This window comes from Pelobates fuscus, chromosome 9 (genome assembly GCF_036172605.1).
Source record: "Pelobates fuscus isolate aPelFus1 chromosome 9, aPelFus1.pri, whole genome shotgun sequence".
NCBI lineage: Eukaryota > Metazoa > Chordata > Amphibia > Anura > Pelobatidae > Pelobates > Pelobates fuscus.
The window spans coordinates 17,408,365-17,435,306 of NC_086325.1; the positions used below are offsets into that span (position 1 = coordinate 17,408,365).

General features: G+C 40.7%; 1 long non-coding RNA gene across 1 annotated transcript; it reads left to right on the forward strand.

Annotated features, from left to right (window-relative positions):
• Positions 1-23,808: 23,808 nt before the first annotated feature.
• On the forward strand, positions 23,809-25,529 carry LOC134573471 (uncharacterized). Its single transcript, XR_010085327.1, has 2 exons — positions 23,809-23,888; positions 24,992-25,529. It is a non-coding gene; the product is annotated as an uncharacterized LOC134573471 (long non-coding RNA).
• The last annotated feature ends 1,413 nt before the right edge of the window (positions 25,530-26,942 follow it).

Sequence of the window (26,942 nt, forward strand, 5' to 3'; positions counted from 1 at the left end):
GAACATAAAATAGAATACCTATTCCTGTGTATCAATCAAGCTGGGAGATCTAAAACATATGTTCTCATGTTTAAGGTGTACACTTTATTGTGTTTTATATGGTGAAGGGGATACACCAGTAATTTTCCCTTAGAGTGTTTTTATTCACTGTGAAGTGCCTACACACATTGCTGCTATTTATTTTTGGTTGAACAAAAGGGCTGGTAACACTGTATGTGTAATAAATGTACCTGAACTGAAGCACTGGTGTCCATTGGGCAAATGCAGGGCTTAAAATTTAAAGTTCTGTGCTACTATTTCGCCATTGGAAGCAACAGCATGCTCACTAAGGGTGAATTTCTAGTCGCCTGAGATACATTTTGATTTGCCAATTGAAAGCTGGTGAGGAGCCAGTAGGAAATTAGTTGCTCCTGAGATGTTTGTTTGTCACACCAGAGTTCCGATAATCGAATCAGATTGTCTTGCAGCCAAAAATGCATATTTAATCAAACATACACATCAAAAATAACACAAAGTCTTTGCACACATTTGGACCAATACAGCAATGTGTAACCACTTCAAGATTGTATCCATTTTTGATGTTAAAAGTATTGGTAAAGAAATTCTAGCTGCACATTGATACAAACACTGACACACATACAGGTACACACATAGATATGTACAGACACACAGGTACAATCACTGACAAACATACAGATATAGACGCACAAATAAACACTGAGACACATGCAGAAAAACAGGCACACACACTGACACATGCAGATACACAAACACCCATTGACACATGTAGATACACAGACACACAGATGCAAACACTGACACATATGGAGATAAAGAGACACACACACTGACACACATACAGATGTACAGACACACAGATGCAAACACTACCACACATGCAGATACATATATAAAAACAATGACACACACAAGCACAGATACAAATACAGATACACACTGACATACATACATATACATAGACATAAAAATACACACACTGATACACAGACATACAGATATATACACTGACACACATACAGATAAACACACTGTGACCGAAAGCAAGGAATTGTGCTGGAGGGAATCTATATACCTCCCCAGATTTTGCAAGGTTCCTACTTTGTGTAATTAGCCCCAGGGAAATGTGTAATGTTATAATGAAATATGTGTATATTTGGGCCCTGGGGTGGAGTACTTGGAGAGTAGGGTGGGCCAGTGCTCCACTCCACATTTTGGAAGTTGCTTGTAACTTACAGGTGAGAAGTCCAGTTCCAGAGTTTGAATCCTAATTTAACTCACCTGAAAAGGATTGCCAATTACCGGTGCTATTAAGTACTCCCCTGCCAAGGAAGGAGGGAGATTGTGTTTTATTTCTGTAAGTGGAAACAGAGAGCTGAAAACCCTGAAACAGTAAGGTTGTTTATGTTTATGTTGGGAAATGGATAAGCCATCCAACCCAGTTAGCTAATTATTTTGTTTAGTTAGTGCTCAGAAGAGCAAGGATTTTGTTTTATATATTTAGTTTCAACCTTTTATACCTTACTGTGCATTTATTTTGGAACAACAATAAAAAGTGCAAGTCCTTTTACCTCATCCAGCGTGTGAAGTGTCTCTAAAGCCTGAAAAGACTGTGTGTAACACCCCAATCCCAGGACAAGGTAGCAAGGGAAAGGAATACTTTTGTCACAACACAGATACAAACAATGACACACACACAGATACAGAGACTTACAGATACACACACACACACAGATACAGAGACTTACAGATACACACACACACACACGGATACAATGTCACGTATTCATTCGCTTATAAAAATGTGGTTAATGACATTTACTGTCCACACAGGAAAAGTTGTGCTGAGCAGCAACCAAATCCACAGAAGGGTTAATGCTGAGCAGAAATTATGCAAATAGGAACCTGGTAACTGCCTTTGGGGTCAAAGGCCGGTTACAGTCTATCAGACCTAGAGGAGGGGTATTTAGGCCCAGTTCTCATCCTGCTCAGTGCCCTGTCGTGGTTTCCCTTGTGGTTGTCCGAGAGCGCGTTATTGATTCTGGTAATTCTGGTTATTTGACTTTGGCATTGTTTTTGACTTCCCTGTTTTCTGGCATCCCTGACTCCTGGCTTTTCCTTATCGTTGTGTCTCTTTCTGTTTCCCTTGACCTTGGCTATTCCTGACTATTCTTTGGTACGTTAGTCCGGCCATTCTAAGGTCCGGTATACGTTACCTATCAGTCCTCAGTGTTACACAATTCTACGTGCTGGATCATTCTGTAATCCTGACATACAAACACTACATACATACAATACAAATACCCAAAACACACATACATATCAAAATGTTAGCCACCCAGGTCCAGCCCGTCCATAGGCCACGGTGAAGCCACGACTCCAGGCGGCACTCTGACAGGGGCAGCATTTTGCCGCCCCTGTCATAATCTAAAACAGGAGTCTTGCAAAGTCCCCTCGGCCTGCTACCTTCTAATACTTTGTTTTCTACTTTGCTGTAAAAACTCACGAAAAACCTTCCCAGGTCATTTGTATAAATGAATGACCAACCACCCGGCCTTGGCGTGTGCTGCCAATTAACCCCGTTCACCTCTACAATACTGAACAAACTATCGAATGATCGACCACGCTGCCTGAGGAGTGTTCCCCTTATTAACCACCAGGAGTTGCGGTTTTGTGGTTAACCGCAGCCTAATTGGCAGTCGACAGGGTGGTCTTCGTTCGTATGCACGAACACGTGGCGGCGGCCATCTTTAACTGCCGAACGCCCAGTGGGACTTGGTTGACGATCGCGTGGTACTATTTTCGGACACTATTTAATATGAACCCTGCTGGGATACCCCGTGGCCCATGCTGTTAGGGTCACCTAATAGAAATTAATATCATCATCAGAGAGGGCCTGATAACATCGCGACCGGGCCCGCTCTGATGATGTCAGACGCTGAGAGGAAGTGACTGCCCGGTCACTCCTCCCAGCAACCACTGGGAGCCGCGTGGGAGGTAGGAGAGGGAGTCAGAGTGGGAACTCTTACTCCTATCAACCTGAGCAACAGGACCCCAGGGAAGTCGTGGTGGGGGGTGGCGGTGGGGGAGGGGGGGTCCCATGGATCAGTTTTGCACCAGGGCCCCATGGATTGTGTGTACACCACTGATAAAGGATGTTTATTATAATGACTGTATATTATTGCTGTATATTATAATGGCTGTTTATTATTATGTCTGTGACCACCAGCACACACAGAGACACCTACTACATCCCCAGCACACACACAGACACACTACAACCCTAGTACACACACAAGCACACACCCCAGCACACCCACATAGAGACACTACTATTGCAGAAGCATGTATGTTTTTGGGTTGTTTTTTTTTGGGGGGGGGAGGGGGTCAGCCTTTCATACTGATGCTCCAGGCAGCACAATGTCTTGGGCTGGCCCTGTAGCCACACTCCAGTTTCCTACCTTTGAAATGCAGGAGGGTGGCTTCTGCTGGTTGGGGCTGTTGACAGTTAGGGTTTTGATACTCCACTGGTCGGCCCCTTTTGCTGCTCGCACCCCCTCCAGGTGAGGGTGGCCTGGATATATGTCAGCTGGAAGGAAGTGACCAGCTCTCACTTGCTCCCAGTTCTCCCTGAAGATAAGAAGGGGTCTGTTCATGCTGTTAAAGTGTCGCAGCGCAGGCCACATATCTTTCAGGAGGCCCTAAGTGCATGGGCCACGCAATGGACCTGCTCATTCTACGGTTCCAAACCTGTGTGGCTACCACATTTTTTTGTGTATCCCTGGGGGAAACTGGATTTTACCCCTGGGAGTACATGTACAATGGGTTGGAAACCCATGGTCTAGAAAAATTGTAAAAATAAAATAAATAGATCCTGGTAGTCAAAGAGAATGGCTATCAGAAAATAAATAAGAGGGAACAAGACAAAGAAATAAGTGAAAGCTCAAAAACTGGAAAGAGTGGGGTTTCACCAAATCCCAAGGGTTATCACAAGTAGGAAAGTTCAATTATCCAGGAGCTTACAGAATGAGGATAAGAGTATACCACACAGCTATACAATATAAAGATATATAAAATCTAAATTTTAAAAAACACAAAAAAAAATTAAAATGCAAACAAGAGTACTCAGGAAATCAGAATAATGATCTATATAAGATAATTTGATTATTGTAGCAGCAAATAGTCCAAAATGTGAACATATAAGTCCAAGGATTAGATAATTAATATTCACCAGTCTTTTAAGTGTGTATCATAAACCACCTTTGATCTGCTAAAATAAATGGCAAAATCTGAGGTATTTATGAATTAATATACTTTCATGACACAGGAAAGATAAAAAATTATAAATATGAGGCCAAAAAATGATTTGTAGAACATGTAGGTTAAAAAAAGGTAATTTTATTAATTGTAATCCGTAAAAATAATGTAACATCTAAAATATAGGTAGATAAAATACTGTAGAACTATTCCAAGGTGGGAGAAAGTAAAAAAGGCTGTATGACCTGACCGATGCTCCTGGATGGCTGTGGATGGTGATAGTCTTCTTCCAAGTGAATGTTGCAGCAGCCGGTGAGGACGGGGTCCGCGGTCTTGGTTAGTTCACCTCCGACCTCACATCGATAGGTGAGCCACCAGGATGATGTCAGGCAAAGGAAATGGATCGCCGAAAAGTGCTTTCCCCAAACAGTCCTTAGTTCTCAGTACTTGCTCATATGGATTGTAGCCTTACTAATAATAAAATTACCTTTTTTTAACATACATGTTCTATAAGTCATTTTTTGGACTCTTTATACGGATTTTATACGGATTTCATTTCAGCAATAACATAGTATAACTTGCACATCTATTTTGACTGCTACAGTTACAATCACCTTTTGGCGGTCAGCCCAGATTATTTATGAGAGACTAAATGTCAGGCTGTCAGTCTGCAATACTAACAAGCCTCAGTTCTATTTCTATTTTTGTTTTGTTTTGTTTTGGTTTATCTGATTATCATTTCTTCCATTTATTTATTTATTATTTTTTATCTTTCCTGTGTCATGAAAGTATATTAATTCATAAATACCTCGGGTGATTTTGCTATTCATTTTAGCAGATCAAAGGTGGTTTATGATACACACTTAAAAGACTGGTGTATATTATTTATCTAATCCTATGCTGCCATCCCCTCCCCCCCCCCCTCCTCTTTCCTACGCCCTTCGCGGGCAGCGGGCGCTTTAGCTCAGGGTGTCAGGAGACTAGCCATTTGGCTGTCTCCTCTGACTCCCCGAGCTCCGGTGTGAGCCTGTCACCGCGCGGGGTTGCTCGCGGTCGGACGAGAGTACCCGGCGGCCGGACCTGCTCGCGCACATGGCCGCCTCGCCACAGCTGGCTCCTTCAGGAGCCACGTGCGCCCGACCAGCACTTGCTCGCGCCGCTCCTCCACCCACGGTAGGTGGACCGCATGTTTTTTTTCCACGCTGGGATTCTGGCTCTCAGCATGCAGAGCCAGTTCGCCACTTAGATAAGGGGTAAGTACATTTTTATACTTTTATGGCAACTGGTTTTGGCTATGTCCAAGTACCATGGTTCTAGCTTGTTATGTGTTTATATATTATAGGTTTTAGAAGCAATTTTTTGCACTATTCATCTATTGTTCTTCTGTTCCTATCCTTTGCCTCACTAGATAGGTTCTTAAGATTACTGTGAATCTTACTGATAGTGTGTATCATGCTGACAGTATATACCACAGATTGTTGTGTGTTTTACTGACAGTGTGTATCACAGATTACTGCGGGTTTTGCTGATAGTATATACCACAGATTGCTGTGCGCTTTCTGACAGTGTAGATCATAGATTTAGTTGTACTGACAGTGTACTTCGAGTTTTAGTTTTCCGGACAGCGTGTATCACAGACTGCTGTGAGATTTACTACTGACATGTGAGTTTTGCTGACAGTGTGTATCTCAGATCGCTGAGAGTTTTGCGGGCAGTGCGTATCGCTGACTACCATGCGTTCTGTCAGGGTATATCACAGATTTCTGCGAGTAACAGGTGTATACGAACGCAGTTATACAGGCTCGGTACAGGGTGTATACAGTGCCAGTTAGCTCTTGGATTCATGTCCTTCTCAGTGTATATTTTTTAAGGCCCAGCTATGAGGTCGCAGAGGGGACTACTCTGGTATGAATTCTCTGCCCATGGCGTAGATATAAGATACAGACCTGGCTCTGACTCAAACTGATATGGGAGACGAGTCTACGCTGATATCATACATTTTATCAGGTTCTTGGGGAGAGTCATTGAGTTGGCTATTGTTTAACCCTACTCCTTGAGGTGTCCATGATTACAATACCCTTCATGTGGTATGAGGATGGTAATCTATAATATGCTAAGATAATTCAAATAGATCCGTGTGTGCATGTGCATACCTATCCACAGTTCATGGACAGTAGCGCTCAGTGTACCTTACATTCATGGACAAGATGGTCACTGGAATACTTCCGCTTATACCCAATTCAGCTGGAATACCACTATTTGACTGCTGGGCACATAGGGACTGCCAGTCCCGGTTCAAGTTACTCACACAGCATTATGCTGTCTAAAAGGGTTGATTGTCTAAGGGTCCTAGGTCACGAGATGCCCTGAGGATCTACAATTTTTAGGGACCTCTACCCGAACTCAGAGGTCCCCGTTACTCATTCAATACCCACTGTAAAGCACTACGGAATCAGAAGGCGCTATATAAATTCATGTTAATAATAATATTATGGTAATACACAACCCATTGATTGGCCTACTATGTCTGTGCCCCATTGATTGGCCTGCTATGTCTGTGCCCCATTGATTGGCCTGCTTTGTCTGTGCCCATAGGAACGGCCTGCTTTGTCTGTGCCCATAAGAACGGCCTGCTATGTCTGTGCCCATATGAATGGCCTGCTGGTCTGTGCCCATAAGATTGGCCTGCTATGTCTGTGCCCATAAGAATGGCCTGCTATGTCTGTGCCCATAAGAATGGCCTGCTATGTCTGTGCCCATAAGAATGGCCTGCTATGTCTGTGCCCATAAGAACGGCCTGCTATGTCTGTGCCCATAAGAACGGCCTGCAATGCCTGTGCCCATGAGAACAGCCTGCTATGTCTGTGCCCATGAGAACGGCCCGCTATGCCTGTGCCCATTAAAACGGCCTGCTATGTCTGTGCCCCATTGAATAGCCTGCTATGTCGGTGCCTACTTGAATGGCCGGCTATGTCTGTGACTATTTGCTTGGCTAACCTTTCTGTGTCCATTCGTTTGGCCTGCTGGGCCTATGCCCTACTGACGGGCCTACGCTATTGGTACCGAACCCCTTTTGGCCGCAGGCCTGGGGTAATATCACTGAGGAAAACCCAGTGCACACCAGTGACATGGAGATAGGCAGGTGTCCAGGCAAACGCCATTGACATAGTGTTCAAGAGGACACCAGTATACGGCCATCTGAATATGGTGGGAAGGGTGAAGGCCCTAAACCTCATGCCTGAAGGGCAAAGTTTCTTATGAAGACCCCGGACACATCCATGGTTTACTCCAAACCAGTGACGGCACATCTCCAAGGAGAACTTCGCACAGGCAGGGACCGGTACTCAGACTCCTACAGGAGAAAGCAGTGTTTTTTCCTTGTCTTTACCAGCTACTCTGTATCTGCCTCCCGGAGTCCTTATAGGTTCGGTAGTTTTTTCCTGCGTTAGGTTAGCTCCTGGCCCTGTCCAGTGGGATTTACTTTTCTTACCTTCCAGCCTGCTGTTTACATTCTATCCGAGATAGAATGGGTGTATTTTCTCTTATCTACGTTTATTGTTGCTTTTTTGTTTTTTCATGACTTCCTTTTCCTATTCGCTCGGGTCGTCGTGAGGCCTGACTTGGCCTCCTCCGACCTCCCGGGCACTCGTGGTTTGCGGAGAACGTCTCCAGCTTTCCTCGGACTACCAACGGTCTACCAGGACCCCGCGCGCGCACGGGATCCGGATAGTCGGTTGATAGTTTTCCATTCCTTGTTTCCCAGATTGCCCTCAGCCTTATGCTTACATTTATAATTGGTGCGCCCTACAGTTTGGTCACAGTGAATCTCTAGGGACTCTAGTTTGCACCACGGGAGGGTGTGGCCCTCCATCACCTCGATCCAAGTATATTTATTTTCAGGAACAGAGGGCAACCCTCTCATACGGAAGAGGATACTGATTTGTTATTAGAGGGCGCAGCCCCTCACTCGTCCTCAACCAGATACTGGGCTGGATACAGAGGACAAGTTGGGTGGATCCATTCTCATAGAGAGAACCGGTTTCGGATGTAGACTCTGCTGTTGGTTACTAACGGGTGCGGCCCGCTCAGGCTAGCACCCGGACACTCTCACGGTATGCGATCACAGTAGTAGAGAGCGCGGTTCTCTCATACACTTGACGCTCTACAGTACCGGCCATTTGTTCATCACACAGGCTTGTGCCTGTGCAAGACATTGATGACTACATAGAGGGGCGTCCCTCCTGCATTCAATTAGAGCTGACATCCACGCTACTGACTTCGTTCTAGAGGACTGCCTGGTCATGCAAGAATTACATGTTCAGACTAGATCCCTCTATTCTATCTCCTGTGATGGATCTACTGGATCCGGGCCGCTGTAAAACACGCGAGAAATACTCAGAGGTATAACGGGGGGAGCCTCCCACTTATTTACACACACTCCTGGAGATGGTACACTAACGGATGGTCCTCCGGTATTTTGAGAGTGCAGGTTTTTTGGCATATTCTGCACCATATAATACAGAGTTTGCTTTCTGTTTTGGATATTCAGACCATTACGAGCAAACTGCGCAGACAGTTTCTCCCAGGTCAAGATGTCAGGAGCTACGGAGACCTTCATGGAGCAAACAGGCACTGCCTTGCTTGGGTAACAAGATTAAGGAAGGCCTATTACCCGGTCTGAAGGTAAAACCGTACGTATGGGTCACATGGTAAATCAGGAATCCCCGGTTGTCTTGACTTCCCCAGTCTTTACGATCTTGGGATAAAATGGCGTGACTGCCCCGTCTCCTCGGAGCGCATACCTGGTGAACATGGTTCGGAGATGGAGGACCCTTCGTCTATACTCTATTCATCCCTCACTGGAGCCGTCTTTTTTGGATTCGCGCTAACCTCCTTTTCAACTACCGTCGAGGAGATCTACGAGACTTTACGGAGGTACCTGGTGTGCCCCGAATCCTACAGACATCTTTCACTCTTTGACGAGGGCATTGCTGGATGAAAATCTGCATCCCGGTTGGCATTTCCCTTTCCTTTGAAGGTTTCCAGGATTCACTATTCCCAGAATAGTCGACCACCGTCCTTCCACACAAGTTCAGTTCGGAACCCTGAATGGATGTCCTTTGGAGTCTCTACTGCGTTTTCTCTACTGCGTCCGAGGTTTACACAGTCCATTTGGAATCTTGGAATCACTTAGAATACGGCTAGTTTGGCCACACTCTTGCCTGCATTATGAATTTATTCTCGGATGAGACATCTCACCGGGTAGGACAGGAAGGAACGAAAGATCCTCCTCGGTTTCTAGTGCGATTAGTAGTGGACTTGGGCGCATTCCTTGAGATTGGAGATCTACCTGCAAGGCCACATCGCTGACTGTCCCTGGCACGATCGGAGGAACCGCCTTACGGATCATGAGTTGAGACATGGTGACAGTTTCTTCTTGCGTCCCCAAGTCCGAACTTGACGTTCGATATTACAACTACAGGAATGTGGCTGATAGGTCAGCTTGCCAGCTCATGGACCGGCTGCTAGGTAGCAAGTCGCAACCACATACAATGGATTTACCAGCGGATGGTACTTTTTTCCGTAATTGAGATGCTTCATCGGCTGGCATTTTCTTTGATCCGTCTACTGTCAGTTATCGTACTTGGAATGTCCAATTAGGATTACTCTGATATTTCCTGGAATAGATACCAGCGACACAAACAACGTTGGATTGATGAATTGAGCGTTGAAACAGCAAATACAAAGCCTCCTGTCATGTTATAAAATTGTAGATTATGCTAGCTTTAGTGTACCTATAATCTTAATTTTATTAGTGACAGGAGGCGCGTATTTCCCACCCATTCTTGTCCCTCTCTTGTTTAATGTTATAGTTTGGATTGTCAGGTACGTATGCAACTCTGTTTGTTGTCTCTGATACCTGTCGCTTGTTCCTTATGTCTGTATTTCTTTTCATAAGTAGGGTTGGGATATCTACATATTAAGGTTAACTTTGGTTGCTACATTGGGTGCCTACATGTGTATTCTGAGTACATTTCATTAGATAATCAACCTGTTTTTCTCTCATTTCAGTTTACAGTCCATCAACACTATCTAGTTTGACGGTTACTCTCGGATGGTGGACATCGTTATATTCATCGTATCTAGGACTTCGTTTCTTCCCCATGATGTTCTCTGCCTTTTATTCTGTTTTGTCGCAGCTTGAAAGAGGAAATGATGCATGGGGAGGGGAGTTTTATAGTACCTAACTTTTTTCTAATTGGTTGTTTTTTCTGTGCTGCTGTGGAGTTCTAGTAAAGAGAGACTTAAGCAAATACTCGCCTCCTGTCATTAATAAAATTAAGATTATAGGTACACTAAAGCTAGCATAATCTACAATTATCTTATATAGCTCATTATTCTGATTTCCTGAGTACTCTTGTGTTTTTTAAAATTTAGATTGTTTATATCTTTATATTGTATAGCTGTATGGTATACTCTTATCCTCATTCTGTAAGCTCCTGGATAATTGTACTTTCCTAGAAAAATGGTGTCTGTTTTTTTTTCTTTACCCTAACCTGTGTATTACCTGCACACTCATGATGCTTTAACTTTGAAATCCATGTGTCGTTTTTGCTCTGAAATGCTTTATACTTGAGAAAGGGAGGATCTCCCCAAAACTTGTAATTCCAAAACTTTGTTAGTCCAACAAAAAATGTATCACACAATACAACTTTAATCTGTTCTTTTTCATATATATAATATTATATACTATTAGTACAAAAGATGCGTGGGGCTCCTTAGCATTCTTGGTGTGGGTTAGCACATTATTTGGGTGAAAGTTCCATAAACAGAACTATTGTGCCCTTGTGTGATTAGTAGGTTCAGGGCAGGGCCCACCTACACATTATCTTAACCTCTCGTTCTCTGCATGCCGAATAAGGAGATAGGAGTGAGTCTTGGGCTGCTTTGTGCATAGAATTAACCCCTCATCTGACACATATTGAAAGGGAGATGGGATGTAGCCTAAAAGCTCCTTCTGATTAAAACGTTTGTATGTTTGTTTATTTGCTTCTTTAAAACTGTACATAAACTGCCAACAGGCCCATTTATTTGTTTTTCACATTTTATCTTTTTCTGTTCTCTGTCACTAAATATATTCGATTGTACTCCCTTAGTCTGCCTCTCAATAAACACTTTTTTTTGAGAAATTAATTTGCTGTTTGTCTGTTTTTCAGTTTGTCTATACTTTGCTTTGCAATTTGACATTTTCTTCTAAATAATTATATTCTATATATTGAATTGTAAAATTTGATGGTGATCAGTGAATTTGTATTCACTATAACGAACCCCTTGTACTTCGTATAGTACGTTCGTTCGCCCACTCCCGAACTGCTAGAGGCGCAAGTGATTATAGCCGTTCGTATAGTACGCTTATTTATACTCTCCCGAAATCCAAACTGGTCGTGGGAAAAATCAAGCACTTGTTTGTTCGCATACCCAAACATCAGTCAAGACTTGATGAAGGTACAACTGGAATGGTTTCATTATGACCAGATGGGCCACTTTTATACACAGACCCCCAGCATGGGATCTCCAGCAAAAGTATAATAAAACACGCCCAGGCGTTTCTGTGTGTGGGAGATAATTGAGTGTACGTTGCTTAAACTGATTATCTACCAGGACTAGAGGTACGGAGAATAAAACATAAAACACCCAAAACATACATAATATTAATAGGCTCCCCCACAAATTTTATATCCCCGGATAGCCTGGATCGGAGTGCCCAAAGTGTCTAAATAGAACTCAGATCCCACAAATACAGCCAAATCGCAACTGGGGTGAAGTTTTGACCGACCGCACACGTGAAGTCTGCCCAAAATAGCTCCATGAGAAAAGTGGTAGCGGTCAATTTCGGGAGTAACGAACAAAATACCAAACAGTTCCCCTGACTCATAGGTAGTGATTGTTCCTCTAGTTCGTGCGTAACTTTTCACCGAATAGCGCTCTCCTGGCTTGTCGGGAAGAGAAGCAGGCGTTCGTACTAAGTTACCAGTGCTCGCAAGGTCGAGTGTCTGACTTAGAGTTCCAGACACTCGACGACCAAGTACCGCTGCCTGTTTTTGGGAGACAAGATGGCTGCCCAGGGAGAGCACTTAGTCTTGTGGTTACTTTGAAGTTAAATGAGCCAGGGCGTGGTCAGTGTTCGGTAGATCGAACTACCGAATGCAGGAAAAAAGGAAATTACAGGGTTTGTCACACTCACTTATTAATTAATTAAAACTAAAAAGAGCGCATCTATAAAACAAACTATTAATGCAGATGAAACACAGAACTGAAGAAAAGGAATACTACAAATAGAAACAAATGCAAAGATCGTAACACTTTCATTCATATGAATGGCGTACAGTCATCTGATACACTATGCAATAGATCCAAGAGAACTGCTATTATGACGATTACTATGCGATTATCATGCGATTACCATTCACAAAATAAAATAACCGTTCACATCTGGAAGACTATGTCTGTGTAAAGTGTAAAAGAGAAACTGTGCACTTTGTAAAAATCGGCCACTGTTAAAGTTAGAGATATAATATCCTGCATCACGTAATCATGCACGATACCTCACACTACTCAGTCCTGTACACCACACACTACTTCCTCCTGTACACCACACACTACTCCCTCCTGTCTGTACACCACACACTACTCCCTCCTGTACACTACACACTACTCTCTCCTGTACACCACAAACTACTTCCTCCTGTACACCACAAACTACTCCTTCCTGTACACCACACACTACTCCCTCCTGTAAACAACACACTACTCCCTCCTGTACACCACACACTACTCCCTCCTGTACACCACAAACTACTCCCTCCTGTCTGTACACCACACACTACTCCCTCCTGTACACCACACACTACTCCCTTCTGTACACCACACACTACTCCCTCCTGTCTGTACACCATACACTATCATACAAGGAAATTCTACGAACTTGTTTTTTCCTTTGCCATTTCTGCTTCACTTCCACCGAACACTGATAACAGACACTGTTGTCTCATTGTTGACAGTACAATGTCTCTCTTTACTAATTCTAGCTAGGAGGGATCTTTCTGTTGAAAAATCGATAAATATAAATTTTTTGATAAAACTTCCTCATGATAGGGGGATTGAACATGTAGGATTCTATCTTGACCAGAGATCATGTAAAGATGACTCCCACACAACTTTTGTTCTACGCCTGCTGGGATTTATTCTGTCACATAACTATTTTTTGTTTAATTCCAAGTTCTACCACCAGGTGAGGGGTACGGCTATGGGCACGGCGTGTGCCCCATCATACGCGAACCTTCACCTGGGATGGTGGGAACGTTGGATGTTCACCTCTGATAATTTGACAGAATATATACCCAAGATCCTATGGTGGGGTCGTTATATTGACGATGTTCTAATTGTCTGGCAGGGAACCCCTCAAGAATTTTCTGATCTGGTGACCCTCCTTAACCAGAATGAAGAGAACCTTCGATTTACGTTTGAATTTGGGGGACGCTCTATTAACTTTCTAGATGTGACCATTACTGTAGATGCAAATATCCATTTTGATATCTATCCTAGCTGTCCATATAAGAGTTAATTTGAACAAAGAATGAATTTGGCATTTCATCTTTATTTCTCGGAAAAAGGATTTGTATAAAATCCTTTTTGCTGGAAAAATACTGATTTCGAAATGTTCTTGTTAATTGTCCAATATATCGGTATTTGTAAATATCTGGTTTTAATCAAATATGTGATACGTTATATGACGAAAGATTATAACTAGAAACAGCTGTTTATAACTTGTGAAAAACAAATGATGTCACTAATGCTCATGGCCCCCACCGACATGAAAATGGGGTATAAATGCATATGACTGTATAATAAACTTTGAATTGGTTATTGAACAAGTCTCTGCTATTCATTTCCAATTTCCAGAGCTCTGAATGAGTTGGCAAATATCCATCATCCACAAAGGGTCCGGGCTGATTTTATCCCCAACAACTTGGTACCAGAAGTGGGGTCAATTAAAGGAGGAAATCAGGTAGGAGGATTCGGTGTCTTTTTTGACCTTTATTCTTTTACCTGTCTTTTCCTATCCTTTACACATTGCACATTAGATTATTTAAAGGGGAATTTTACTTTTGAGATTTTTTTCACTCCTTGGGTAGGAGATGAGGTTGTACATAACTGTGGGAGACGTCCCAGGACCCCTCTTTCTTTGAAAGAAAAGAGGTTGCCTTTGTTAAGGTTGTAAAAAAAGGTATTCAGTCTGACAGGTATTGACAGACTGCGGTGTATAATTCAGTCTGTTAGACAGGCTGCGGTGTAATTCAGTCTGTTAGACAGACTGCGGTGTATAATTCAGTCTGTTAGACAGACTGCGGTGTATAATTCAGTCTCTTAGCAGACTGCGGTAAAGTTATGTACAGGTAAAACTTTTGCAAACTGTAATGTTTTAGCAAAGTAAGAAAAAAAAAAATAATTAAAACAAAATAAATTAGAAAGGGAATTCTTTTAAACTACGTACTCTGTTGATGGTTATTTGGCTGTCCTGCAACCTGTTTGGCTGTTTTGCTTGCTTGCGATATATCTGTTGGCTTTTGTGCTTTTTGCAAGGGATTGGAATTTCTGATTTTAAGCGATACAGCTCGTGGAGAAGTAGCAGTTTTGTTGGAACATTTGATTCCGTACAACTGTTCTTTAACCACTGAATAATCAGCTATTCCAAATCCAATTCTCATTAAGTTTGAAATGGGTACTTCCCAGTCTAAAAAATACCCTCGCCCTAATCCAGGGGAGACTTGCAAACAGTATGTTGCTAGAGTTGGTGAGCTGGGGGATTATTCAGAGGATCCTTGGGTGGATAATATGTCAGGGTGGACACAAAGACAGGGTAGTGTAAGTCCCTTCCCTAAAGAAGGGGCTAATTATGATTTTCTGAGTATGGTTAATGGATTATGTTTGGGAGATAAGAAATATTTTCCTTGATATGAGGGAGATCCAGGATGGGATAAGGAATACATGATACAGGGGGGTGAGAATTGGCTTAAGATTGCACCTCACTGATACCCTGTTTCCCAGACTGTTGTTGATACCTGCAAATCACTGCCCCCTCCTGATTACCTAAGATAATGATGATTGGGTGCTATCCTTGCTGTGGTAGTTAGTACCCACTGCTCGATAGAGTTCCCCTTTACCCCCTCCCCAGGAAGAAAGGATTGGGCAGCTCCTCTAAAGCCCTGAGGGTGTCCAAACCAGGTATAAGAATTAAGGGAATACAATAATTGAGGGAATGTCAAAGGTACATGAGAAGGTGATGATAAATAAAAGAAAAAATAGAGGTTAATTAAAGGGGGTCTACAAATTCATGTTGTAAATGTAGATGATTATAAATTAATATGAAATGTATATTTTCAGCACATGCTTCATTTCGTGCTGTAAACTAACTTGCTTGCTACAGGTACCTGACATGTTGTAAATGCTTTAAATTGTATGTAATCTGTAGCATTGTGCAAATCTGTAAATTGTTGTCTGGGGATGCAGAGATTTTATTGATTGTGACCCAAATGGTGGACCCCCTGTGCAGAAGTGGGTTTGAAATTTTGGTCATAGAATGTAGGATCAGAAACCATGGACAAAGGTTTTTACCTGTGTTTTTAATGACTTTTGGGAACTCAAATTGACCGGTCAAAATTTTGCCATGCTTTTAACATGGAGTAGTTTAAATATTTTGAGTGTTTGAGAGTTCTGACAAATGCAGGTGATACCATGTCTGTGTAATCTGGTCCAAATGTTCTATAAGCGTATAGGAGAGAAATTCTATTGACAGGGTACATATGTTGCAACTGGTTAATGCAGTTAATGCAAGTGTTATACAAATGTTTAAGTTAAACGCGTTATATGGCCATACGGGATCCCTTCTTTAATAAGAAAACCATTGGTACCAGAACTCCTAAATAATAAAATCAAATAAAAATAAAGAAAATATACAATAATATGTTCTGAATACAGCTGTTAAAAGTTTATTCTGTGTAAATGTTGATTGTGATAAATGTGTTACTCATTTTAAAGTATGCAGTTTGATTGTCATGTATGTTAATGGGTAATTTGCTGTGCTATTCTAAATTATATTTGAATAAATTTGTCTCAGTATTGATACAGCTGGAAATGGTAGCGTAATAATCTAATAATCTATTAAATAACTGATTTATTATTGAATACTAGTCCAAGAGCAATATGAGTTGTAATCCTTAAAGCAAAAGAAAAAAACACGCTAAGTTTTAGCTGTTTTCCAAAATTCTGTTGTAATAATGGACTTCTTGCCAAAATTCGACTTTCCAGTCCAGCTGCCAGGTTTTCTGATCTTAAAGCAGTACTGCTTGCATGGTTGCAGAATGCACAAACAAGGGAAACCTACATTATGTCTGTGTTTCTTTTGGGTGTGACATTTAATAATGTATTTTGGATTGAGTTAATTGCCTGTCCATTAATGGGTTTTTGTGTTGGGATGTCTGCTGGATATCTGCTACATTCGTTGTGTTCTGTGTTATAAGAGGACATGTGTGATATTACAATGAGTATGAAGACTATTTAAAGAATATTTGCATGTCATTAATGCAAGCTTTTAGTGTCTTTTTACAACAGATTAAATGCTGATCAGCTCACGAAAAAGGGGCCCCTGGAAAAAATCTGCTTTTCAAAATCGTGGATCTCTCATTCTTCATATTATTAGGGGAGTATTTAGCGTTATCTTTAACATAAACAATTGTTATATTATATATTTAACAAGTACAAAATTAATGGATGACCAGAAGTGGATACGTTTTTTCCCAGATTAAGATTCATCTAATATGCCTCATTGATTATAGCAAAATGATGAAATGGTATTTTTAATAGAGATCAGACAATTTATTTTGAGGCAATTCTAAACTACTGTATTATATTTGTATTGGTATATTGAAAGCATTTTGCAGACCTAGAAGAGAATAAATAATATAATAATTTTAAAAGGAACCATACTATGGGAAGAGGCTATTAACTCTCTAAGGGGTTAAACTCATTTTTGATAAGCATATAACGTTTAGTTTTTGTGGTTAGTCTTTTGATACTCAATTTGAACTAAATTGAAGTATAACAACCATATCCTTATAGGTGTAGGAAACGGCTGCAATATGATTTTAATATTTGCAATATTTGCAATATATTTGATATGCAATATGATTTTAATATTTGCAATATTTGCAATATATTTGATATGCAATATGATTTTAATATTTGCAATATTTGCAATATATTTGATATGCAATATGATTTTAATATTTGCAATATATGTTTTCAATGTATTCTAACAATAGAAAAGTAACTAACTGCATTACACCTATGACCCAGACTGTCAGTATTGCAAACCCTGTAGGAAGACTCTGCTTTCACTGTTTATGTACTAATTCTTCAAAAGCTTATTAATATTATATCTGTGTGGTACACTAAGAAGTGTACACAAAGAGGGGGTGTGAGTTAGGTAATCTCGACCTGCAAATGGAATATGCTTCATGAGAAAGATACAGCAGGTTGTTTTGATATAAAGAAAGAGGGAAAAGTATGTTGTATCGGTCACAAAGGATTGTGATCTTAAGCAGACGAGACAAGGACATTTGTGAGGTGATAGGAGATTGAATCAGAAATGTTTTAGAGACAGAGGTAGAGAATTTGATCAAAGGGTCTAACTTTTGTAGAGGTGGCAACTTCAGCACTGTTTTAATTGTTTTAATTGTGGAGAGCAGGGGTTCACCCCAAGGTGCTCGTGGTGAACCCGGTCAAGCTGGCCCCACTGGTACTCCTGGTATTGCTGGTGCCTCTGGCTTCCCTGGTGCCTGTGGTGCTCCTGGACCTCAGCCTAATACACAGATGGTTCATGTTCTTAATGTTTTATATATAGATAAAACAGTATTAATGCTGGCTCTTAGGGAAAGTACAAGCTGAAGTTTAGATGTAGACATTGTTTGCATAGGCTGCGCATTGTGAAATAACTAAAATAAAATAAGATAATAATAAGTATGCTTAGTCAATTTGTAACGTGGTATCATAGAGGCATCTGCAATAAAATAAGTGAGTTTACAAGACCTGACAAGTGAGGGCAACTTAATATAACACATGTCTACAGTTTGCTGCCCCTTCCTTATCAGAGGCCACTTGCAATTTTAGCAAAGCAAGACAACTCTGTATTAAACAAAGCACTTTGCAACAACAGTAATTCATTTTGTTTCTCCTATTTCATTCCTAGTTGTTCTGAAAAAAAAATATTGTTTAAGTGGGATATCTCTATGGAGGTTCCAGCATGTATTAAACATGATCACACACATACAGAATTGGTGGCTTTTTGGACATCGGGATATATAAAAGGCTTTGGTTTAAAAAAATGTTACCTGGGTCCACAACATTTTTGACAGAATTCAGCATTCCAATTCTATTAAAGTAATTAATTGGGATTATCAAATTAAGGTTTAAGTTTAAGAACAGTATTTTATTAGGAATTATTCCAATATGTATATGTTAGTGTTTTAGTACTCAACAAGCATTTATATAGAATGAGTGCTTCTCTCATCTCTAAAGGGAAATTATGTATTACAATTGTATAAAGGACAATGCAATGAAATATAAGCAACACTGAGAGAAGTACATGTTACACAAGTTAAGGATTTAACATTAGTCTCTAATTTGAGTTTAGCCTAGATAATTAATTTATTGATGTCGTACTGATCCTTGTGTTTGTATGATTATAGAGACCATACTGGAGTATTTGTGCCGCCTGATATTTGGGACTACACACCAATCTCTCTGGCTGACCTACCTGCCTACCTACCTTTTTTTGCAATTAAATCTGTTTGGTCAAAATCCATGCTGGCCGAAGAAACTAAGATGCTTACTTATGAGTACATAGACTGACTTGGAAAGTCCTGAAGTTGCAGTGCTGTCTAATGCCGCTATGTCTGTATTAACCCTTTCAACAATTGGGGTGTTGCACAGAGCATTGTGGTGAACATCCAGCAAACAGAAGAATTAAGAACTATGTGGAAGCTGACATTGTCTTGTTGTCAGCCATATTGCTACCCATAGCTATGTTATGGTGTCTAAGATTATGGAACAACGTTTATGGTGTCTAACATTCTTTATTCTCCTTGAAAGACTATTTTTTAGGACTATGCTGGACTATGCTGGACTATTGAACTATTTTGTTATTTTTATTTTTGTAGAGTTAGCCGGAGAGAGGAAGTGTTAGCTTACTCAGGCATGGATGTACTATGTGTGTCATTGATGTATGTTGAGTGTACCAAGGATGGATTCCCATTTATTAAGTGTGGATATGACTGGACCATCGAAATAGGGATGTAATTAGGAGACATAGGATGCAAGGTCATGATTGGGATTATTGTTAGAATTACAAACTGATTATAAGTTATCTCATGATTTAATATGTAAATGGGCCTTTTGAAACTAATCAAGAAATGTTTCCCAATCCCGATACCCAGCTATTTACTTACAAATGCAGGGTTTTATAAGTCACTAATGCTGTCAACGTGAGGGGATGGCCCTCACTCAGAGTTTCCCCAGATGTGCTTTTTTCCTCAAATATGAGTTCTTGCCACTGGGTTTTTTGACCTGGCCCCAGATCACCGGGTGGAATGGTAATCCAGGACCCTGGTCCAAAGAGGGGATGGATCTTATTCCCGTTTTGACTATACGAGCTTACATTTTGAATTATAATAATAATAATATTCCCGTTGTTGGGAATAACACTTTGCCTTCACAAATACACTTTGCCTATATTGACCCACTTACAAGATGTGTTCAACAGATAATTGAAAAAGCTGAAATCAACAGCTCGAACTCCTCTTAAAGGGAAAACCTATGGCACAGAGCAAATGGGGGAAATCGAGGTGAAGAAATAATAAAAGTCCCGCAGACATGATTAGCACGTCTGAATATACCTCCTCTTGTTTCTCTGCCGCAGGCCTCCCATGGATATTTACCGTAAGATAGATCATGATATGATCTAAGAGGGGAACTGTAGATGCAAATATCCATTTTGATATCTATCCTAGCTGTCCATATAAGAGTTAATTTGAACAAAGAATGAATTTGGCATTTCATCTTTATTTCTCGGAAAAAGGATTTGTATAAAATCCTTTTTGCTGGAAAAATACTGATTTCGAAATGTTCTTGTTAATTGTCCAATATATCGGTATTTGTAAATATCTGGTTTTAATCAAATATGTGATACGTTATATGACGAAAGATTATAACTAGAAACAGCTGTTTATAACTTGTGAAAAACAAATGATGTCACTAATGCTCATGGCCCCCACCAACATGAAAATGGGGTATAAATGCATATGACTGTATAATAAACTTTGAATTGGTTATTGAACAAGTCTCTGCTATTCATTTCCAATTTCCAGAGCTCTGAATGAGTTGGCAAATATCCATCATCCACAAAGGGTCCGGGCTGATTTTATCCCCAACAATTACCATGGACGAGGGAGGCACATTCCAATCTACACTTTTCAAAAAACCAACTGCCACAAACTCGCTTCTCCACTGGAGCAGTTATCACCCGAGACCACGGAAGGAAGGCATTCCCACGGGCCAATACCTCCGTCTCCGCAGGAATTGCAGCGATATTTTAGATTTTAAACTTAAAGTACAACAGCTTAGAGCCCACTTTAAAGCAAAAGGCTACCCGAATCGCTGCCTGAAGAAGGCATACAAAAGGGCACTAGGGACCCAGAGAAGTGTACTCCTCAGCGACCAACCTGACAATGAAACAACTAGGGAAACAGGCAAAATACGTATTGCGACATACGACGCAGGCTGGCCCGAAGTTAGAAGGTCCCTGGACAGATTTTGGCCCTTATTGCTGAATGATGTCCATCTCAAACATGTCCTTGGTCCACATCGATATTACGGCCAGACGGGGACGTAACATTCGCGACATGTTGGTACCAAGTCACTTCTCCACCCCAATACAACCAAGAGCCACCTGGCTAGGCACTCCACCCTGTGGCTCATACGGCTGCGGTAGGTGTGTAGCCTGTAGATACATCTCTAGAGGCTCAAAGACTGTAAGTGACAGTACAGGTGAAGACTCCATAAGGATAAAAGACTTCTTTAACTGTAACACCAAGGGACTAGTGTATCTTCTATCGTGTTCCTGCGGACAGAAGTATGTGGGCAAGACTTTTAGGGCCTTCAAAGAGAGAATCATGGAGCATGTAAGGTCCCCAAGGAATCGCCTAGAAACACCTGTATCTAGACACTTAAAAGAACATCACCATGGTGATCCTAACAACCTTAGATTCTGTGGCCTTGAACTAGTAAAGAGGAACCAAAGACGTGGAGACTTTGACAGAACCCTTAGACAGAGAGAATCCAAATGGATATATAGATTAAAGACACTCCAACCTAGAGGCTTAAATGAGGGCTTTTCTTTTGCCCCATTTATCTGATTAGTGATCTTTCTATATACCCAGCTTCTTTTGGATATGGACCAAGTATTTAGGTCCTTTTTTTGAACCATGCCTCTTCTTCTTGTATATACCACTCTATCACTGTACATAATAAGCTTTGTTTATAACATTTGATCGAACTATTTTATTCTAATTTTTTTTTTTTTATACATAATTTGCTGATGAATATTAATTTTGCCTCTCCTCTCCTATTTGGGTGCCACCACTAGATATATAAATATATGATATTAGGATTAACAATCTATCTAACATATCCGTCATCCCCTCTTCTAAACAGTTTTCGGGATGACAGATGAGGTTAAGATGATACATGTAGTTTCTATCTTATCATGACAGAGACTGACCATAGACGTTTAACAGCAGATAAGAATTGGCCGGTCTGATCCTGAATTGGGAATTATATCTCTGTACCCAGGCCTTCTAAAAGCTGTTAACTTCCTTTATGTAGCAGAGCTACTTTCTAAAAGAAGTGGATCAGTCTCTTCTAGTGGACTAATCACCTCGTCCGAATACTAAGTCTAGGCGCATGCGCTTACGAAAGGAGACATATATTTACGAACCTAAAAGTCCCCGCGCATGCGCAAGCAACCAGAAACGGACATGCGCATATCGCCAGCTGTAATCAAGAGCACACGGCTGGCGGGCACTCTGGAATCCCACCCCCTACTTTACAGGTAGGGATTTCTGGGTATTTAAGGTCTGGAGGGAGAGGCTTAGTCTGCACTACTTGCCCTTGAGAAAGGCGGTTAGACCGCCGAAACGCGCGTTGGGCAGCTTATTTCACGCTATTAGGACTTATATGATCCTGTAATTGGACAATCTTTTTTGCCGACTGTTCTGACAGCTTGTTGGATACCCCGCAGTTTGAGATCTACACTAGAGGGACTACTACTATTTAGAGTTAGGATATAGGAGCTGATATGATGACAGAGCCCCTTTCTTAGCTCTGTCTAGACTCAGCCCTTTCCACACTACTTTGTTTCCTCTACCTCTGATCTCCCTATCCTTTCGATTTATTTTCTTTTGGTCATACTAGATATACCAGGTATTTGATAACTGGAAGCAGATAAGCATATGCACCTTAGGAATATCGGAAGTCCCTACAGGGAAACCCGGACCTTGGCTTTCCCTAAGACTGCCTTGAATGGGGGAATCCCCCTTTTTTTGCTGTCTCCTGGCTTGAATTAGTTGCAGATAGGCTGAATTTCCTTGGGAGGTTTTTTTCAGTAACTACGTTTTTTCACAGTTGCAACTTTGTTTAGATATTTCACACACTAGTTGCATCTATGTGACCATTGTTGCTGTCTGCCCTCTATAAGGTTCTCTGCCGCACTATTTTGCCAGTTTATATTTACAGTCGTTTTTCATTTTTTGCTTTTAATCCTCACGATTTGGGGTGATAATGTAGGTTGTGTGTATTTGATATAATTTGTGTTCCATTAAAGCTTTTGTTATTTTTAGTTTTAACTGTTTTGATACTTAGACTGGGGGTAGCGGTTGTGAGATTAAGGACCCCGTATTTACGAGGATCTTTTCTCACCACCTTCCTTTTTTTGATAGTTATATATATTTAGGGTTAAGCCCTATACTACCCCTGTAACCCCTCCTCAGCTATTGGTCAGAGTTTTTTCTTTGACTGATAGTTTATCTGTTCAAAACTTCCCATACACCAGAGATTATAATAAAATTAAAATAAACAATGAGGAGTGATACTGTAAAAAAGGAGCAAAATATAGAAGTATCCATTATTTTTATTCACTACCACCTTATCAGCTAGACATTCGTCCCTCTCTCAGCTGGGTCACCACATGGTTTACTGTACGAAGCGATAAGGAGATACACGTGGGCCACAATAAAGATCTTCAGTTGTAGGCTAGTGAAGGTGGCTGCGTCGTCACAATCACTTGCTGCCAGAACTTGATAAACTGTACACGTGTATAACGTCGGTTACATTTTTTTTTATGCGATAATATACTTCCTCTTTAAAAAGAAAAATAAAGGGTATTGAGGGCACGTCTCTGTATCATTAAACAGAGAAACTTGCCAACGAATAAGATCTAGGTAAGGAATAGCCGCTTTCATTCTGATACAGTTAAACATTTTCTCATTTTTATTTATTTTTATTTGTAATGTTGTGAGCTGTACTACAAGATGATGGCATGTACAATACAGCTGCAGTTTGGGGCGGTGGGAGAGCGCAGGTACAGTAGTCAACAAGGAGGAGGTATTTTAGAATGAGGGAGATGGGACAAACGCAAAATGATGCAAAACATTTATTTTATTTTATTTTTTCACAGTTATAATTATTTATATTGCACAAACATATTCCACTGCGCTATACAACAGGTAAAAAAGACAAACAATTACTTTTAAAAAAAAAAAATGCACATTTGACTATTAAAATTGGGCACGCAAACGTACAGCAATTATTCAGGCAAAAATATGTTTTGCTGCCTAGAGTGTAGCACTCCCATTGCGTATTTAATCGGGAAACTGAGAATCCTGTAGTATTGGAAGGGACCCAGGATCCCGCTGGCTATAAGTAACTTCCAATTTTTTTTTTAAGTAGGGCTAATTTTCTTGTTGGATAAAATATTTTTTATCCTGGCAAAATCTCTCAGTTGAAATAACCGCCAGGCTAAGAATTGTGTTAAACTAAAATACACATTTGCAGAAATTAGTGTAAAAAACGCCCAATGCAGTCTTACTGTTTCGTGCCTGATGGAATCGGAATCTGTAAAAATAAATATAAATATTACTTCATATCTTTATGATTGGGTCAGACAGCTTGTTCTGGACTCCAAGTGAATGCCCAGACTATTCAAAATACCCCACACAGTGAGCAAATCAAAGCCAGGCCAGTGGAAGAGAATCTTCTATCCTTCACACCCATGAATGGACTCTTCAGGGAAAGTCTAGATTTCCAGTGAAATAATTCAGGACAAAATAGTCAGAACAAAATATATGAAGGAAGATACAGCATTATATCAGAGTATTTACTAAAGTGATTATTTTCAGGAATTTAAAGTGAATTCCAAAGTTTAATTAGAATCATACCTTACTTGAAGAATGTTTGCACTTCGCTATTTTAACCTTAAATTTGAAATTCCTATTTATTTTCCCAACAACTCAGACGGAATAAATAACACTGTGTCTTTCTTCAGTTCCCGTCAGGAATGTCGTCATCAAGCCAAGTCTTCCTGAATCTTGGGTTCATACTGAGCATTTACCATCTGAGCTCATGTCAGGACTACAGAAGATTTAGGGACAACCATGTAGTGATTGGTCAGATGCAGATCAGCTGTGCCCAAATCGAGTCTGAGAGAAACATGTCCGACCAACACGGTGGCTGCAAAGAGAGTAACACCTTCATTCATGCGGAAAATGTGAAAACCATCACTAGAATCTGCAAAGGGAAAACCGAACACATGGACCGTGTCTTAAGTAAACACACCTTTCACATTACGGATTGTGTGCTAGACCAGGACTCACTATTTCCAAACTGCGCATTTCATCAGAGTGAGGAGAAACGCCAAATATGTGTGAAATGCGTCAGATCCTTTCCCGTCCTTCTTTATTCACCAGAGGAACATGCGTCCTGTAAACCTGAGCTGTGAGCCACGATGTATGGATTCTGAATAATACCCAGACATTGTAGTCTTTTACTTTAATTAAATGATACATATTATGTGTTTAATTCAATATGATGACTCTACCTGTAATATGTATGATAAGGTATGTTTTATAGTAATGGAGTTATTTGCGTTTCACAGTGATTTGTAGCTACAAATTGTTTAGGAAGTTAGCAATAATCCTTTAAATCAGTATAGGAAATGGTGCTATGAGTTACTAATCCCATTCATAGGCTGCATTAGGGGAATTTGATAGTTCAGTTTCATTGGCATCCATTAGTTATTATTTTATTTCCCACTGGGAGGAAATACTTTTTTTAATACTGCTTGGCATAGCATATACAGCCCAACAGAGGAGATGAAATACGAAGTAGCGTTGTAATCAAAATTATTCAACCCCCATTGAAAATAAGGTCTATTGTAAAAATGTACAGACTTTCAGCTATTTGCAATGAACAAATCAAACAAAGACAATTGAAATAGTTCAATACAATGAATGCTTCAGGAGGTTTCCCCAAATTGAACTGAAAATGCAATCTTATAATGAATTCTCCAGTTTCAAAATTATTCAACCCCTTCATGGCAAGTACCTTTAGTACTTAGTAGAGCTCCATTTTGCTGTTATGAAATGCTGCAAATGAGATATATAGCCAGACAACACCTTCTGGCAGCGTCCCTGAGAAATCATAGCACATTGCTCATGAGCAATAACCTCCAGTTCAGTAATCTTCTCGGGTTTGTGTGCTACAACTGCCTTCTTCAAATCCTACCAGAGATTTTTATGGGGTTCAAGACAGGTGACTGTGATGGTCACTGTAGAGTTTTCCAGGACCTTTTCTGCAACCAAGCCTTGGTGGAATTTGAGGTATGTTCGGGACCATTGTCTTGTTTAAAGGTCCAATGACGCCAAAGCTTAAGCTTTCTCACAGACGGCATAACGTTTTCTCCTAGGATCTCCTTATATGTCAATGAATCTTGCCTTCCACATGCCAGTGCCAGAGGATGCAAGGCAGTCCCAGAGCATCATTGACCACCAGGCAGGCAGAGTGTTCTTTTCAGCGTATGCTTCATTCTTCTTCCTCCAGGCATACCACTGATCCATTGGGCCAAAAAATTGTCCAGTTTTGTTTTGTCGCTCCACTGAACAGAATCCCCAAACTTCTGTGGCTTATTTATATGATTTTGAACTTGTGCTTTTGAGTCCGTAGTGGTGTACATCTTGGAGTTCTGGCATGGAAACCTTCTGTGTTTAGTAAAAGCCTTACTGTGTTCATTGAAATCTCAGTGCTTGTTGCCACCAAGTCTTGCTGCAGATCTTTTGCAGCAACTCGATGGTTTTTCAGAACCTCCCTTCTCAGAAACATGGTTGCACCCATTGATAGCTTATTTTTTCTGCCCAGTCCAGGTAGTGTAAGCAATAATCCTTCAACTTTCAACTGGTGAGCTATGCTTCCAAGTTATCTCTAGGAGTATTCAGTGCCTT